Source organism: Aulonocara stuartgranti, assembly GCF_965226115.1.
Source record: "Aulonocara stuartgranti genome assembly, chromosome: 8".
Classification (NCBI taxonomy): Eukaryota; Metazoa; Chordata; class Actinopteri; order Cichliformes; family Cichlidae; genus Aulonocara; species Aulonocara stuartgranti.
The window spans coordinates 16,485,102-16,502,744 of NC_138959.1; positions in this window are offsets into that span (position 1 = coordinate 16,485,102).

The following is a 17,643-nucleotide window of genomic DNA, read 5'->3' on the forward strand; positions in this document are numbered from 1 at the left end:
GCAGTATTGCACAGCACTAGATGGGTGGCCTGATGTGAGCAGATGTTTGTAGCATCTCTGTCCTGTGAGCTGCATCAGAAAATCAGTTTGTATCCAGCTTTGTGACATTAACTGATCTCACAGAGAAACTGCTTTTAAAACAAAATGCTTCAAGACACTTCATCACTTCACTGAAGATAAACAGCACACATAAACTGTGGAAACAAAGAAAAGAGTTCCTGAATATGCATTACAAGAACAATAAAAGTTTGGCGAGCAGAGCATGCCAGATGATGATCTTGGCAGTTCAGATGAAGGATCACACACACACACACACACACACACACACACACACACACAATATATGAAAACCTTTAAACGATAAGCATTTCACATCTTGAACTACACAAGTCTGAAGGATTTCTTTTTTCAATTATAAAGTCCCATTAAGGGAACTTGAAAATCACGAAGCAGTCCTAAGAAACAAGACAGGCAGTGTCTGTAAGTGCTCGTCACCAGACAAAAGACTCACATATCAATGAAAGGCTGAATATTTAATGTCATTTTTTATATTCAAGTATATTTGGGACGGGAAGGAAATAAAGATGAGAAAGAGGAACACAGCTCCCCGAAATATCACTTCAAAACATAAGTCTGTGAAACATACGTACACACAGATTTCAGGTCAATGTATTACACAAAACACTAAAAATCAAGGGAACCAGTCCCAGACACAGTACATGATGCATAAAGGTTAAGGGACAACACACACAGTTACAGGCCGGCTACACTGCAGTGATGACCTTATAGCATCTTAAGCAAATCAGAATCAATTTTAAGAAATAGAAAAAGAAATCCAGCAAAGACTTGACACCAAACCTGAGACATGCATCTGAAACTTTAGTTGATTCATGTAGAGTTTCATGAAGTCTCATCAGAAATGATCTCATTGGAAGGGTTGTTGTCAAGAAGCCATTCCTAAGGAAGAGAAACAAAGAACAAAGGCTGAGGTTTGTCAAAGTACACAAGAACTGGACTGAAAGCTCGTGGCAACAGGTCTGATGGAAGTGTGAAACTGCTGGTTCGCATCATCGTCAGTATGTACAGAGGATATTAGGAGATAGAAATAACAGCGAGTGACTACAGCTAAACACATTTAAGGCTCTGTCAGGATTTTTCTCTTCAAAGAAATGACTCCACAGTTCTCCTTCGGGGTTCAGAAAAGCATTACATCACATTATAATCAATTCTATGCTCTTAGAGTCCACTTTAGATGAAGCCAAAGCTTCCACTGCCAGTGATCTGCCCATCAATCTGATGTGTTCTGAAGCTCTTCCTGCCACAGGGTGGCATGATTTCACTGCAACAAATCAACAGCTGCTTTTAAAGAGACCCGGTGATTGATGCTGCCAGCTGGTGGATCCTGATGCCAGACAGTGATTCCCCATGGCTGATGCGCATGGTCACTCCTCACTATACCGCGCAATTATCATCAAAGGGGAAGTGCAAATTGAGGAGGTGATGTATCAGGAGGGAGAAGGCCTGGAGGCTATTTGTCATATGAATTGTCAGGCCTGGGGCCATAAAAACTATGGTGAGTACAGAGAGCCACAGAGAGAAAGAGTGGTGAAATAAAAACGGATGGTGCATGTGCAGATATGTTTGGATGGATTGTGGAGGTGCCTGCAGTTTAGGACTGTCTCAGCAGTGTTGTAGCTGCATTGCTGTGCTGATAAGATATTTTAAGAAGATAAGAAATGTCTGCAGCAGTCAAAAACATGTCATACCAAGGCAGCTGGCTGCACAACAAATGTCCTTCAGTCCAGGTTACAAACTGATTTGGTATACACAGCGCTCTTATTTAAGCAACCACAGAGAACATTGATTACTTCCATGTCTATCCAGCAGACAGGATAAAGAATGGCTCTGTGCAAAGTAAACAAAGAAAAGACAAGAAAAAATCAGCCATCAATGCTATTTAATAAAGTGGCAATAGACAGCTTCCCCTTCTTTCCTCACTGCCATGTGCCTCTGTCACAAAGACTGCAAACCATTATTTGTTTAGTTATAAAAAACACGTGGTTGTAGCAGGATAAAGCAGGCAGGTTCTGCTGCCTCCTCGCTGTAGAATTAATGCAGACTGATTCAGCTCTGCATCCATTTGTTCTCAGGTTCTTTTGATTTCTATCCCTTTCCCTCCTCTTCTTCTTCTCTTCCTTCGACAGAGGGACTTTTGTCTGGCAGAATTTCCACAGTTTTTCTTAGTGTGCCATTTCCACCATCTGCAGAAAGCTCCTGGGCAAACTAAAGCGCCACCCTGGTCATGTTTTGGTTGTGCCAAAAACTTGTCTATTTCCATTTTTTAAGCTCCTTAACAAACATGTTTTTACCCGTTTTGCTTAATCCAACACTGTGACATGTACCACCACACCGGTACGAGTTGCTTTATTTAAAATTGGAGGTATAGCCATGTGTAATTTTGCACAGCTAATCCACACACTGAGAAAAGACCATTACCCTCTCTGCACTCATTCATTCATTCCCTTTACACTGAAAACGAGATAATAAAGCAGCACCGTTATCCTGTTGCACTGTGGCCAAACCAAATGCCATCAAGTTCATTCCCCACTTGCCATTTCTAATTATGAAACCAGAGAAATTTCTCCTCATGTGATTATAATGTTTTTTAAATTGCCCCCGCTGGCATGGTCGAGCTTCAGTAAGCAGTACTGCTTCTCTGCTGGGGTGGTTGGTTAAAGGCAGAAGGTACAGTCTGCTTGACTAAGCCTGACAAACTCGCCCCCAGGTTGCCTCTTAGGGACACGGGCTGGAGTGTGGTTTTGCAACCAAATCATATTCTCTAATGCTTCCTCTCCCTCCTTTTCCACACGTCGGTCTCTGGTGGACTTCTAAACACATCAGAATTTGCCATTTTTATTATCGCCTAACCTTGCTCTTAAATACACTGTGTACTCTTCAGAGTTATTTCAGTATTAAGCTGTCTGCCAACTTCAGCATCTGGAGGCAACAGGCAACTGCAGTCATTGTTCATGACTACTGAAAACAAGAGGGGGGGAGGCATAAAAACTATGTTTTGACTTGCTTTGCAATCACATTTCAGCAAATGCAATCTGCAATGCTCTGTCCGCGCAGACTGATTATCTCCATACAACCAAAGTGTCCTTGAAGGTTTGTGATCTAACTACTCAGGCTACAGACAGTAAAGCTTCCAGTAACAAAGAGCATGTTCCCCATGTTTGTTTAACACTGGCTATATTTGAAACAATTAGCCTGAAAATGTACTGGCAACCAAATAATTTTAAAAAAGCTCTACACTCTGCTTTCAGCTGCTCCAAAGTGAATCTTTGATGCTTTTCTTAGTCATGTTTGGGTCTTTTTGGTTATTGATTACAATTACCCAGACATTTAAAGACTTAGTATACCTAAACAATCTAGGTTTTGTTTTTTACTACTACTGTCCAGTTTCCCTCCCCTCACCCCTGGTCATGGCAGATGGCTGTCCCTACCTGAGCCTGGTTGTGCTGGAGGTTTCTTCCTGTTAAAAGGAGTTTTTTCCTTCCACCTGTGGGGGGTACTGAGGAGTCTGTATGGACCCCACATGCTTGTATGTATGCCCGGCAATGTCGAGGAATGCTCCTAATGAGAAAACAAATGTGGATGATTCGGGGGATGTCTTCCCAGATCTGGATTAGGGAATCACTAAACCTCCCGAACAGTCTGAGGTGTCCCAGAGGTGTTGGATTTAGGCTGGAGGAGCGGGGTGATGAGTTAAAGACTTTCTAGGGCCCCGTCCAGCTCTCCTAGACTAACTGTCTGTCTCCTGGAATCTCCTCCATACTCTCAAGACTGCCAGGAGGTTTGCTGTGTCTCCCAACACAATGACACGTATTGATGTATGTCCGTGAAGGTTCTCAGTCATCCAGGTCATCGTAGTCTATGGAGCTTGGAAAGAAAACATCTGGACTTCTTTGAGTTGCTTGAAAGTTGCTCTGACTAAAGCTTTGTCAGAAACTACATTTCAAGCAACTCAAAGAAGTCCAGACGCTTTTCTTTCCAAACTCCTTAGACGTATTGATGTACCATCTTGGAGCAGTTTGACTACCTGTGCAACCTAATTGGGTCCAGGTGTTACCTCACGCTACCATTAGTGACACTGATGAGTTAGGGAAACAATGTCAGAGACCTCCACCTGTAAAACCATCCCTGTTTTGGGGGTTGTCTCATTGTAACCCCTTTAGCACACCTGCTTTTAATTTAATTAACACCAAAGCAGCTGAAACGGATTGACAACCTGCTCTGATATTTAACTGGCCAGATCAGTATCTCCAAAGTTTGAAATTGATGCTGCACTCCACTTTGAAGTTATCCTTTCATTCCTTTTTGAGACGTGTATGATGTTCCATTTATTTTATTTCATTGTCAGTGCTTGAGGCTCTGACTAAAGCTTTGCAGAGATGAAGATAATAATCTAAAGATCCCAGGGTTGGTAAAAGCGAAATAACCACCTGCTTCCATCCCTACTCTTAATATTTCTCCTGTGAGAAGATGCTGTAAAAAAAAAAAAGACTAAAAGAACATCTTATCTATCGCTGCACTTCAGATCCTCACCTGACATCATCACCATCCTTTTTGACGTGCCATGTCAGAAACTACATTAACATAGACCTCTGGGTCCCAGAGCAGTTAGAGATGGTTCAGCCTAACCAGTCTCCACCATGGCATCTCACTCCAGTTTAGAGGCTTCCTCTCAAAAAACAAAAATAAAAAACCCCTTGCATCCTCCTCACCCGACACCCCTGTCAACACACGCACCCCCAACCCCACCCGTAGCGGGCCGTGAGACCCGAGTGCTATTACAGGTTCCAGTGTTGCCTAGCAACTGGCTGGCGGAATACAACTGGGGCTGAATGTGTTGGAGATTTAACACCATTTATGGGGGTGTCAGCGTGTTTAAACAGTACGTGAATGTGTCTGCATGCATTGGTGTGTCTGTTGGGGCAAAGGGAACTAGTGTCAGAGGGATGTGTGGACATGTATGAACCGTATGTAAATGTATCACCGGTGCCCTGTTCTTCCTGTAACTTCCAGGAAATATACCGCTACTAAACTTCCTCGCAGGTGTGATCATAAGAAAGTAGATGACCAGGTGTCTGTCATCTTGATCTCTGGATATGTTCAGCTTTTACTGAGGCGGAGCACCACGTGTATTACTCTGAAAACCCTGCCCACCCAAAGAGAAAACAACTGTTGGTGTTTCAACATTAAAATCGCAATAAAAGAAGACTTTAGCTGGATAAAGGATAGCTGGAAAACATTAGATTTTACCACGTCAGTCATTATTTTTCCTAAATCTAATGAGGTGCTTTACTATATTGTCAAAGTTGGTTAGCAAAATGGCTTTAACCAAAAGACATTATCAGAAAAGAACTTTTTCTTGAAGCATTTTTAAACATTTGACTTATAAGTGACCTATTGTTTGCTGGACACATCAGGATATGACAGTTTGTCCAAATCTACCTGCTGACGTCTTCAAACCTGCATCTACTTGTATCTGTAAGGCTCTTTACTTTCTTTGTATACTACCTCACCACACAGCAGACAAAACTGGAAGGAGGTACCTACTTGCAAACTAGTGAAGAGTGATTGCAATGCTTGGGATATCAGTGTGTGCCGGACTTAACTGTTCCCCATCTTGAAAGACTGGTTTTTGATATTTTGGACCCACTCTTTACAATGTTTCTTAAAATTATCGAGTTTTGTGGTCATTCGCTTTCTTAAGGTCCCAACACAGAGTTTTAATCAAGTTGAGCATTGCACAACCTGACCTTGGGGCGAGCCTGCTGGGATGAGCGCTCCTCGGAAAATTGCAGCACTGTGTTAATGTAAACCTGAATGCTCCAGACCATCAAACTGCTAAAACATCTACATTTATAGAGGTGCTTGAGGTGCTTACACTTGCTGGTTATAAACAGCACCTAGAACATACTGAGACTCTTAATTACTATGGAAGCTTTGAGGGTATAGTTAGTTTTCCAAAGACTGCACAGACTTCAGTGAAAACTTTATTTTTCACACGATAACACATACAATTCTCATGAAGTCATGAGCAGAAAGCAGTCAGCTCAACATAACAAAAAAAAATCAACATGCTATATTTCAGATGTTCAATATGCACAAAATTTAAACAGGACATAACGAGACTAGCTATGTAATCATTGTGGCAGTGTTATGCTAGGCTAAGCTAACTGGCAGCGAGGCTACGGACTTCATAAACAAACACCATCTCAGTTAATCAAAGAAGCAAAACGACTGCTTTAAATAACATTTCCTGTTTTAACTTTTGTTTCAACTTTCTTCCAATTCTCACATAAAACATAATTTGAACCCTTTACATCAGTTTGCCTCGGAGAGTTGTCCCGTGAGCTTTGCTGTGAAAGCACGAGTGCCCTGCTGCATAATGAAAGCTCACTCTTGAAGTTAATGTTCCTGCCATGGCTTGATGTGGTTTTCATCTAACAGAGCTAATTCAGGTATTTTTTAAGGGGTCACACTCTTGGTATAGAAAATTCAAATTGCAAAGGGCGGCTCTTCCAGATAATGTTTCCTCTTATTCTCTCATTTGTGTTGTTGCCTCAGCTGCAAATTAGGTTTATATTGTGAAATAACATTTCGGCGCCTTGAAGGCTGAGGTGTAAATGGAAAGGAGCACTGCTTGTGTAATATATAAGGCAATCTGTAAACAGAGGGGTTTCAAATGTTTTTACTGAGAATATGTTTTTATATATTTATATATTTTCACTTTATTGTATTTGTGTGATGATACACATTTGTCATTCCTCAACAAAATAATATTTTTTCAATAAATCCTGTGTCCCGGAGGCATTCTCAAACAGGTAGATGGTGTCCCTGATGAAATCAATATCTGCACGGAGCTGGAAAAACTTCACTTTTCTGATTTGATTAGTCGGATGTTTCAGGTGTGAAGGCTTCCTTATATTTGCAATCCTTATTTTGGACATTTAGATGAAATAAAACTGTTTACATTTTCTTCAGCATTGTAAGCAGTTCATCTGATTCCCACCCCTACATTACTTTTGTCGTTCTGTCTTTTTTCTCCATTTCTTTTCTCCCCTCACTCTTTTTTTTGTATTCTGCTTGTATCCATCATTCAAATTCAGAAATCACTGACACTACGCTCTTGCTGATTAGATCCTAAGCTTGCCCTGTAGTTTAAAAAAAAAAACTAATTATTTAAAAAAATTAATATGACAAAATGCCGCTTCAAAAAAACATTTTTAATTTATATTTGTCAGATTTTCAATAATTAGGACCATGTGTCATGTATGTTAGACAGCACCCTGTCAGTTCCTCAGTTTAAAATTACAGCATGTCTGAGATTCCCATATGAAATTCATCTCATCATTTGCCACTATCTAATTAAACCGTCAAATCATCTCAGCTGAGAGCCATAAAATCTGCATTAAAAAGAAAAAAAAAACTACATAAAACTGTTTTTTATTTTTTCCCAGATAAAAACTGAAGTTGGACAAATATCACAGTGAAATCTGCACTGCTGTCATTGTGAATTATTAGGTCTTACTATTTTTTAATTGTCAAGATTGAAGATTTTAGTCCTTTTTAATTTTATGACATAATTCTATTTGTGCTAAATAGATAATAAAACTGTTTTTTCTTTAGCATTTCTACTGTCCGGCGACAGCAAACCAACATCAGAGTAAAAATGTTAATTTTCCAAATGCCCTTTCAAGCCTTTCTGCATATGAATGTCTAGTTTTATAGCAACTGGCTGCACATTACCTGAGGCGGCATGTATGTACTTATGAGAGAAGAAAATAAACCAAGAGAACATGTTAAACTTTACCTTAGGCACTGCTGACACAGCAGCTTGTCAGCTTGCATTTTGTAAACAACTGTATGCAAAGTTGTGCAACTTAAATGATGTAAGGTTTTCAAAACTCAACATACTATATAGTAAGTAACATTTAATTAGAAATTTTATTTGAGGGCCTACTTTCATTGACCAAAGTACTACACAAAGTATGCCTATCTAAATATATGAATGCCATATATGCTGTAAATAGCAATTTTATTGCTTCAATAGAGTTTTGAATAGAGCACGGCTCCTTACTTTACTTTCTACTCATAGCTCTTGTGCAGCTGAAGGTGCTCTGTGTAAATTTCAGAAAACTATTGTTATTAATGACACCTGTTGGCATAAAGTGTACGACATCATCTTCATCTTGTTTGCATGACCCAAAACAGCAGAATCAGCAGTCACACCAGTTTTATTTGTTCCTATTTGGAGTTTGTGTTGGAGTCTCCTGGGAGCCTGTTGTTTGTTGGCATTAGTGAATAGTGGACTCCATTTATAAGCTACTGTTAGCTAGTGTTGCTCACTGTTGACGCTAGGTGCCAAATAGAAGCACAGAGGCAAGACACTTGGGAGCATAAGCGTCACATCCTTTGGATTTTCACAGAAAATCCCACAATGTCCCACATGCTTCACACAGAAAACAGGCTGTTAGAGGCAACCAAGGGAGTCAAGGAAGGGATTCTGAAAGCTGCACAATGCATGTAATCCATACTACTTTTTAAATGAATTGGCTTTAAAAAACAATTATATGTTTAATATTTTTAAAGGCTTGGAAGTCAATTCCTGCATTCACGGAAAAAGGTGCAGTAATATATTTATTCCCTCCTGTCTTGTTCAGTTTAAGCTGCTGCAAGTCTCTTGTTTGAAAATCATAACTGAGGTACTGTTGTGTTTGTTGCATTTTACATATCTGGCATAGAGTTTTCTGTCATTCACCATCAGGCAGAAATTGTTTGAGTTGTCGTCTGCCTTGCTGGATGGGATGCAACCACCAGTTGAGAAAACATGTATTCACCGACCAGTTAGCGAGCGGTCAGGGAATAAACATTTTTCCTTAGCAACCAGATGATCACGGACCAGTCTCCATCTGTGTGACTGGGAACTTACTCCTACATTGGTACACGTTCTAAACAGCAGACAAATTCACATCAAATCATAAGTGATCACATGATTGACCTGTATGCTAGCCACTACTTGCAGATGAGCTAAAAATGCTATTTAGTCATAAATGAGTAGATGCTAAAAGGGCAAACTGGCAGATTTAATCAAATCCTTCATGTAGTCACAGTCAGGGGTTGTGAATTTGTTTCTCTTTTACCCACCTCCACTGGTTTCCTTTGGAGGTGGGCAAAGGAAACCAGTGGAGAAACATTAAACATTCATTAATGTTTAATGTTTCATAAACATTAGTGAATATGAAAATGGAAATAAACACTGGATATGTTTTTTTTCATTCTCCTCTTCTAAAAATGTCTGGCTGATACATTGAGTTTTCTTTTAAAATGCTTGAATATGTGTATTAAGCCTGTGCCTGTCACCATGCAATTTATCTTTAAAATTTTGCTAACCTCAATAGTGGCTACCAGGGACATATACACAAACAGATATTCTTACATCACCCGAGCTATGGATTCCAAATCCAAAAGAGTAAAGGTTGCAGGGGAAAATAGACAGTTTAACAGTTGATAAAAAACTCATCAACACTCCTGGCCTAATGTGATAATAATCATTGAACTGCGTGTGGACTGCATGTAGTCAAAATTACATTAAAACTAGCGTAATTTTTAAAAGCTTCAAGGCTGCTATCTGTAGAGGAAGGCATTATCTACTTTAAAGGCTTAAACCCTTAAAAGCTTATAATTTGGGCTGGATCAGGTGACCCTAAACCCTCCCTTAGTTACGCTGCAATAGGCCTTGACTGCAAGTGGGACTTCCCATGATGCACTGAGCTTTTCTTCTTCACTGACCTCTTTAAACTTTATACACCAATACTGCATTTAATCATTAGTAATTATTAGTTTTGGGTCCTCTCCACAGTGTCTGTCCTGTCCTGTCTCAACAGATAACTGCACTTCCTGAGCCCAGTTCTGTTGGAGGTATCTTCCTGTTAAAAGGGAGTTTTTCCTTCCCACTTTTGGCAAGTGCTTGCTCATAGGGCTCTTGTGATTGGTGGGGTTTTATTTGTAATATTGAAAGGTATTTTCCTTACAATACAAATCGCCTTGAAGCGACGGATGCTGTAGATCAGTGTTATATGAAAAAAATTGAATTTAATTGTTACATAGGCTGCTTTATAGCTACTATGTTTAAGCGTAGTGCCTAAAATACTAATATGTTTCATGGATTGGTGAATTAAACAAAAACCTGGTCACCGTGGCAAACTATCACAAGACCTTTCAATTTAAGCGGAGCCACAGTTACACATTTTCATCATTACTATACATAAAAAGGAAAATATTATCATCTTATCTAATGCATCTCAGCTACATACCACAGTGATACCACAATGCAAATCTATGTGATGCCCTTAATATTAATTAGGAGGATCTGTCTTTCAATTAATTTTGACTCCTTCATGCTGGCACTTGTGAAATCAGGTTTCCAAGTAGTGTTTTACACCAAAACACAAAGTAATGGTGACAGATACCAATTTGAATGTAAGTGTCTGAGTAACGATTGAAACTCCAGTCGAGTGGTAAAAAGCCATTACTGTCCACAAAGGCTGGCTAATGGCGATAATCTTTAATAGCTGCCTCTGCTCAGTAGTTTCCTCGATTCAATAAGAAAATTAGTGAGCTGAAACAGTTATGCTCATTCAAGTCATCTTTCCCAGCCTGCAGGCTTGTGTATAATACAGATCTCAGCGATAAAGATTTTTGCAGTGTCAGTTTGGATCTAATAAGTCTTAAAATTGTGTGAGCTGCTCATTTCTGGCACATAAAAGTCTCCTCTGTGCCCGTCAAAGAGATTCAGGTACGTGCTCTAATTATATCAACATAGGTGTTTGTAAACATAAATATGCACACACACTCATACAAAACACTCATGAGTACCCAGACAAACAAACATGTCGCTGTGTGGATGCCGCGGGGCTCGTAAGCACACTCATCTGCACACGTCACAGTCAGTCAGGCGCTCATGTAAACTTGTTTTCTGCCCTCCATGAGTGTTACGGCAGCTCATCTGCCAACTGAGACTGCTCGCTGAATGAGTCCACGGTCGAGCATCTCTCCACTGACTGTTTGTTACTGAACAAGACGTTTTTAACCCGAGAAAATCCCTTTCAACAAGAAAGATTCAAGATGCGTTTTATGTTTTACTTCCAAATTGTACCTGCACGAATGGAGGTCTAACATCTATGCAGAGGCTCTCTCATCTCTGGATTTAAAGCTCCATAGGGGACGAGATGGAAAAATAGAGAGGGTAACTGGGACAGCACCCAGGATAATATGCAGAGCAAAGGCACATCCTATATGCAATAATATAGAGAGAAGCTCATTAGCATGCTCAATTCAGAGAAGCACCTGTGAGAAAACTGTGTTTTGTTTTGTTTTTTCATTAATTGTTTTACCATCGCTTGAGTGGACTCATGAAGTAAGTCTTTGGAAACTAAACTGAATATTCAGCTATTAACTGAAAGGAACCAGGCCTGTAAAGACATCTTAAGGCAGACACTTCAGTTTTGCTGGAGACCAATCAATAAAGCAGCATGGGCATTTTTAATGTGTGTCTTTTATCTTAGCCTTGATCCGTGTGCTAATAGGTTGTGAAATTTGGCAAAATGAGTCATGTCTGCACCTGAAGCACTCTAGCGCCACCACCAGGTCGTAGTTAAGTGCATGGTTATTTGCAATACCGCTGCACTGCATTAACCTGCTAGCAATCTAATCTGCCACTAGTTTAAGTGGTAGCAACCAGTCTGGGAATACTCACTTTGCCTTGGCAACTGGTGGTTCCCAGGCGGTCGCCAACTGGGCTCTAGGCCCGTGTGATTGAGGCCTAAGCTGACAAAGTGGTTGTGCTGGCGTATCACAGTAACGTTATGATCTACCTAAAAAATAAAAAATTTAAAAATTTAAGAAAAAAAAAAACTTGCCAAAGAGACTTTTAAGGAAGATGAGAAATTGCAGCATTTCACCTCAAGAGGGCATCTCAACAAAAAAATAATTGTTTTGGCTAATAACGGTTAATGTTCCCTTAAATAGAAAGCACAACTAAAGATATGTGTAGTTTATTATATTACCATTAATATCTATAATGTAATTCCATTTTGAAAAAAGTGTATTTATTGTAACATTTTTATAAAATCTGAAAAAACTCTTGTAGGCTGCCATTTTTGACATCAGATTATTGCGATGGTCTTGATTCCTAAAGCCAGACAAACGTGTTTGCTGTTAAACTTTTTCGATTTGAACCTCAGTGTAAAATAATAGAGGAGGGAAACACACCAAACTGAAACTGTCCGTCAATAAAAGACCACAGAGGTGATCAGAGGTGATCAGAGGTGATCAGAGGTGGCGGCTTTGTGGCAATTACTCGTCTATGCATTCAATGTTTTAATATAGCTCCCTTCCAATTTTTTATTTTTTATTTTTATTTTTTTACCATCACACACAGAGAAACATGGCCTACAAATACCGGTCTCCCACGTATCTGCTGACCAATGCACTTTTTCTTTAGTTTCCACTGAGATCAGAATCGTGACCGCTGGTTTGCTATCATCCTGGATGTTTTTCATATTTCGTAAAGCAAATTTCTGCCCGACATCCGAAGGCTTTTAGAGTCCATGTGGGAGAAAATTGTGGCACTTCGTTTGGTTTTAGCAGTCGCTTTTAACAAGCAGCATTTGTGAGCTCTTGTAGTCGATTACATGCATCAAATCCATGAAGAAAAGTGCTGACAACAAAGGATAAACACTGCTTGCATCTGTATTTTCAGAGGTGTTCATTTTAATCCTGTTACATACCGACTACGTGATAAAGTGGGAGGAAAAAATAAAATCTAATTGTGTGACGTGTGTGGCTGAATGGTATTAAACCGCTCTTATTAAAACATGATCTGCTGACATTTAATTCCTGGATTTTTTTTTTAAGTAAATGTCAGCACCTCACTTTTATGAGGATTATTGATCAATTCAGCAGTTGTTGGCTCTGAATAGAGTAAAACTCCTCACCTTCCTTTGCAGACACCTTCAGTCTTCTACAAATGTGTTACTTTAATGTAATTCAAGTTTCCCACCTGGGATCAGTTACTGTGTTTCTATATTCAATTCACACTCATCCCTTTAAACAGGAACATATAGAGGTACATTTAAGTCCCAGTGTTTCTTTTCCTTTTGCACATTTATGGGCCAGTGGAACACACACTTCATCCCAGTAAGTGATGAAGAAGCAATGCAGAAGAGCGCTGTGAGAAGCTTGAGACATTTTACTTTCCAATCAGTACACAACGACCTTGCAGTCACATGTCGAAGAGCCGGATGAAAGACGACCTTGGAGAGCTTGGATTGTTTCATTTTTCTTGCCAATGCCTGCCGTCATTAATAGAAGTATGCAGTTGGGAGTTAATCCCCCTTTAATACGCTGTAGGAGTCGTGTTCTGTATGTCTCATGTTAAATATATGCTGTGTAAAAATAAATAAATGTGTGCAGTCTTGTCTATCATTCTTAGCTGTAATATGGAGGAGGCCTTCACACAAACAGAAACAGAATCTTCTGATTATTCCTGATGCTTAAAAATTGCAATATTCCTGCAATTCTTTTTACAGTTAAATCTTTTTAATTGGTAAATACTGTTTATATTCCTTTTACTTTATTTACAATATATTACCAAATTCCCTCACCCACCCAAATCATTGAATTCAGATGTTCCAATAAAGTCTGTGGCCACAGGTGTATAAAATCAAGCACTCAGGCATGCAGACTGCTTCTACAAACATTTGAGCAAGAATGGGTCGCTCTCAGGAGCACAGTGAATTTCAGCATGTTACCTCGATAGGATGCCGCATGTTCAACAAGTCCAGTTGTGAAATTTTCTCACTACTTCAACACTACACTCAGCTGTTAAAGTGGAAACAATTGGGACTGACAGCAACTCAGCCACAAAGTGGTAGGCCACATAAAATCACACAGCAGGGTCAGCGGATGCTGAGGACCATAGTGTGCAGAGTTCGACAACTTTCTGCAGAATCAATCACTCCAAACCTTCAAAATTCATGTGGCTTTCAGATTAGCTCAAGATCAGTGCGTAGAGAGCTTCATGGAATGAGTTTCCATGGAGAGCAGCTGAGGCCAAGTCTTGCATCACCTAGTGCAATGCAAAAGTGTTGGATGAAGTGGTGTGAAGCACGCCACCACTGGACTCTAGAGCAGAGGAGACGTGTTCTCTGGAATGATGAATCATGCTTCGCTAATGGATTTGGAGTCTAATGGATTTTAAAGTCTAACTGCATTGTACCAAGTATACCCATATGGAAAAGAAATAGTAAAAACATATATGATTTACTCATGAAAGTGGCCACTTTCTCATTACTTTCATATATTTTTTTAGTAAGTATACAAAACATACAAGTTTCATTATATCATTTTTCAAGGGATCTTATATGTGTTTTCACTCTTGTATGCTTTTCATACAAGTTTCATACAAGACAGATAAAAACTTTATGAGATTTAGTCCTGTTCAGTTTAGTAGCCGTGTGCAGGTTTCCCTCTCTCTGTTCCAATATATATATATATATAAAAAAAATAGATGAAGCCATCATGCACTGATCTGTGAAATCCTTTGGCAGGATATATTTGAGAATTCGGGGATTTGCCATGTTATTGTTGTGAAACCAAATGTGACAAACCAGGGGATGATCGGACTAAAAATGAGGAACACTGCATGCTCAAAACTAATATCATGCAAATAAGCCTTGAAACTAGTGACTGGGTTTATAAATTCAGTAGCACCGTTTTTTAAATCAAGGAAATAAATCATGTGATATGTTAGTTTTAATAGAAGTTTATGGGAGAGATGACCTGACTTCCTTTTTCTTAATCAGAGGAGTTTCTCGCTGGTGGCCATTACAAGTTCGGTTAGCTTCAGACTCAATCTCATTTGACTTTATTTTTATCGGCCTTAGAAAAAACCCCATAAAAGAGTAAACTAACGTTTCTTGAGTTTATTTCCTGGATTATTTGACAAAGATATCCTGGAATATTTCTAGTAAAAAACTGGAACATTTTTCATTTTAGCACAGATAAACATCAGTTATTCATTCTCCTATGAAATGTGTGTGTCAATCAGCATAATTACCATTTTAAATTAGCACTGATCTGCTGTTTGCAGATTATGTAGGATGCACAGAAAACATAGCGAGTATGTGCCACTATAAGAAACTGAATCAAAGTATTAACGAGCACTTTTAAAACCAGGATAGGTACTTTTGCAAAGAGCGGTTACGTATGGAGTTTTTTTTAATCCTTTCCCACATTAAGACGAATTTGATGACCTCCCCTGTAAACATAATTCACCTATAGCTTTGACATCTTAGTATATAAGTGAAGACACCCATTAGAATAGTTTCCAGGTTTTTTCTTGGGTATTCTGCACAAGTAGAGACCACCCTCGCTAACATCTGACACGCACACACCAGCATTTTGTTATGTAAGAAGCCAGAAATATGACAGAAACCACAAAGTTCAGAAAACAGCTTCAAGGCTAGTAGGCTTTTAAGGGGTAAAAAGATAAAAGAAGTGTCTTGTAGTACTCCATATCAATTTTCTTTTTGAATAATCACCGTGTACTGTATCAGGAACTTTATAATTGGTTAGAGAAACTATTCCTGTCAGTGTTTGTCATCAATGTGCAACAAGACCAACTGGTTTGCTGATGTCATTTGTTCTTGTCAGAGCCTTTGTGGACTCTGTTGCGGTCAGCTGTTTTCACTGAAGCACTAGCACCCGTCCCTGCCATAACTGGTGTGGAGAAAGCATGTAACGACTATGCATTTCTAATGAGGAGATTTTCTGTTCTCATAAACAGCAGGCAGGAGAGTGGAGATAAGGACGGAGAGGAGAAAGAGGGGAGGGAAGTGGAATAAATCCCAAATTTAAGGACTGAAGGGTCTTTTCACAACATCAGTAGAGTGTTGGCTTGAAATGTGTGTGCTGTGTGTGCGATTGCGTAAATGTGTGTTGCATGAAGGAGTGGGAGTCATCCTTTCTAGAGGCTGCTGTGCCAATTTTTGGCGTGCGTTCACGCGTTCACGCATGTCTGTTGCATGGCATAAATTTTATGGTGCGACCATATACGAGAGTGGGTGTGATTGTTTGCATGACAGAAAGCAAGAGAGAGATAACTTAAGGGGGAGTAAGAAGTAAGAAGTAAGAAAGAAGACATGATGAACACCACTGAACAAAGACATCAAGCAGTTTTTGAAGATTGCAACAACAACAAACAAAAAAACCCCGCCAGTACGTCTATTCATCATCCCGTGCTGTGTGACAGTTTTCTGGCTCCTCTTTTTGATAGACAATGAGTTTCAGAGAGTGGACTTAAATCTGAAAGGAAGAGACAAAGAAAGAGGGGGGCAAGTCAGATAAAAAGAGACAGAGAGAACACCAATTTTGCCCTCTCAGCTGACGCAAGGGGGAAATAGCATGTTTCCCCTTGTCCATCACAGACTCAAGAGCTACTAGCTTAATTATACAGAGCAACAGAGACTGAACAGACTGTATGTGTGTGTGTGTGGTTGTGTGTGTGGTTGAGAGAGCGACAGTTGGATTCGGATGCAGTGTATTGGCATGGAATTAACACGAACAGAAAGATGGAAAGGTTTAATTAGATGTATTCCCCCTGAAAACTAACACAGTTTGTGTATCTGTGCGGCTGACATTATTAGGACATAATAACCAATCTCATACGCGCACAGGGAGACAAACAATTTCCTCACAAGGAAAAATTCTCAGTCTTGGGGTTAAGTTAGGGTGAAGTTAGGTGGATAACATGTTGAAAGAATATTTAAACTTTGCAGGAAAGGAAATGTGGGGTTTTTTTTCTTTACAGGACTGAAAAGATGAAAAGCACTCTCATGCTTGTGCGTCAAATACAGGGTCGGGGCATTAGCTTAAAGACTAAAAGCAGAGGGAGGACTGCTCAGTTGATTAATTTTTCCATCATGACTAATTCCTCATGTTTTTTCAAACATTAGTTTGGAAAGGCTGATGCAGTCGGTGAGCACAACTTTTACTTTTGGTCAATTTTACCAGATTTAGCTAGAAGGTACTGACCTCTCCAGCTCCGGTACATTATTTCACCTCAGTGGCATGTGGTGAATTTTGTAGAAAGGCAAGCAGAGATGATGACAGGTGAATTAAACCATGTGTGACACAGTTAATCATTAATATCTACGGGGGATTCAAAAAATATTCAGGAAAATTTAAGGTGGTGACTTAATACAACTGGATAAACTCTTTTTTTAGATATGCTATTGTGAAATTGCTGCTAACTTTACTGTTTTTTTAAAACCCAGACAACCCAGGCCCCCTCCATTATCAAGGCTTTCTGTGCTAATATGCAGGAGTTATCATTCAAGACCTTTTTCACATCACACCACACTAACTCCTCTATACATATCACACATTTTGGGCAAGGTGGTAAGTAAGAGAAAACTTATCGGTTTAAATGAACAGTTAAGCGGGCTTGTTTACTTGCTAATACTAGCTCTACAAACAGCATATAATAACTGATCTCAGAGCAGTGAAAGT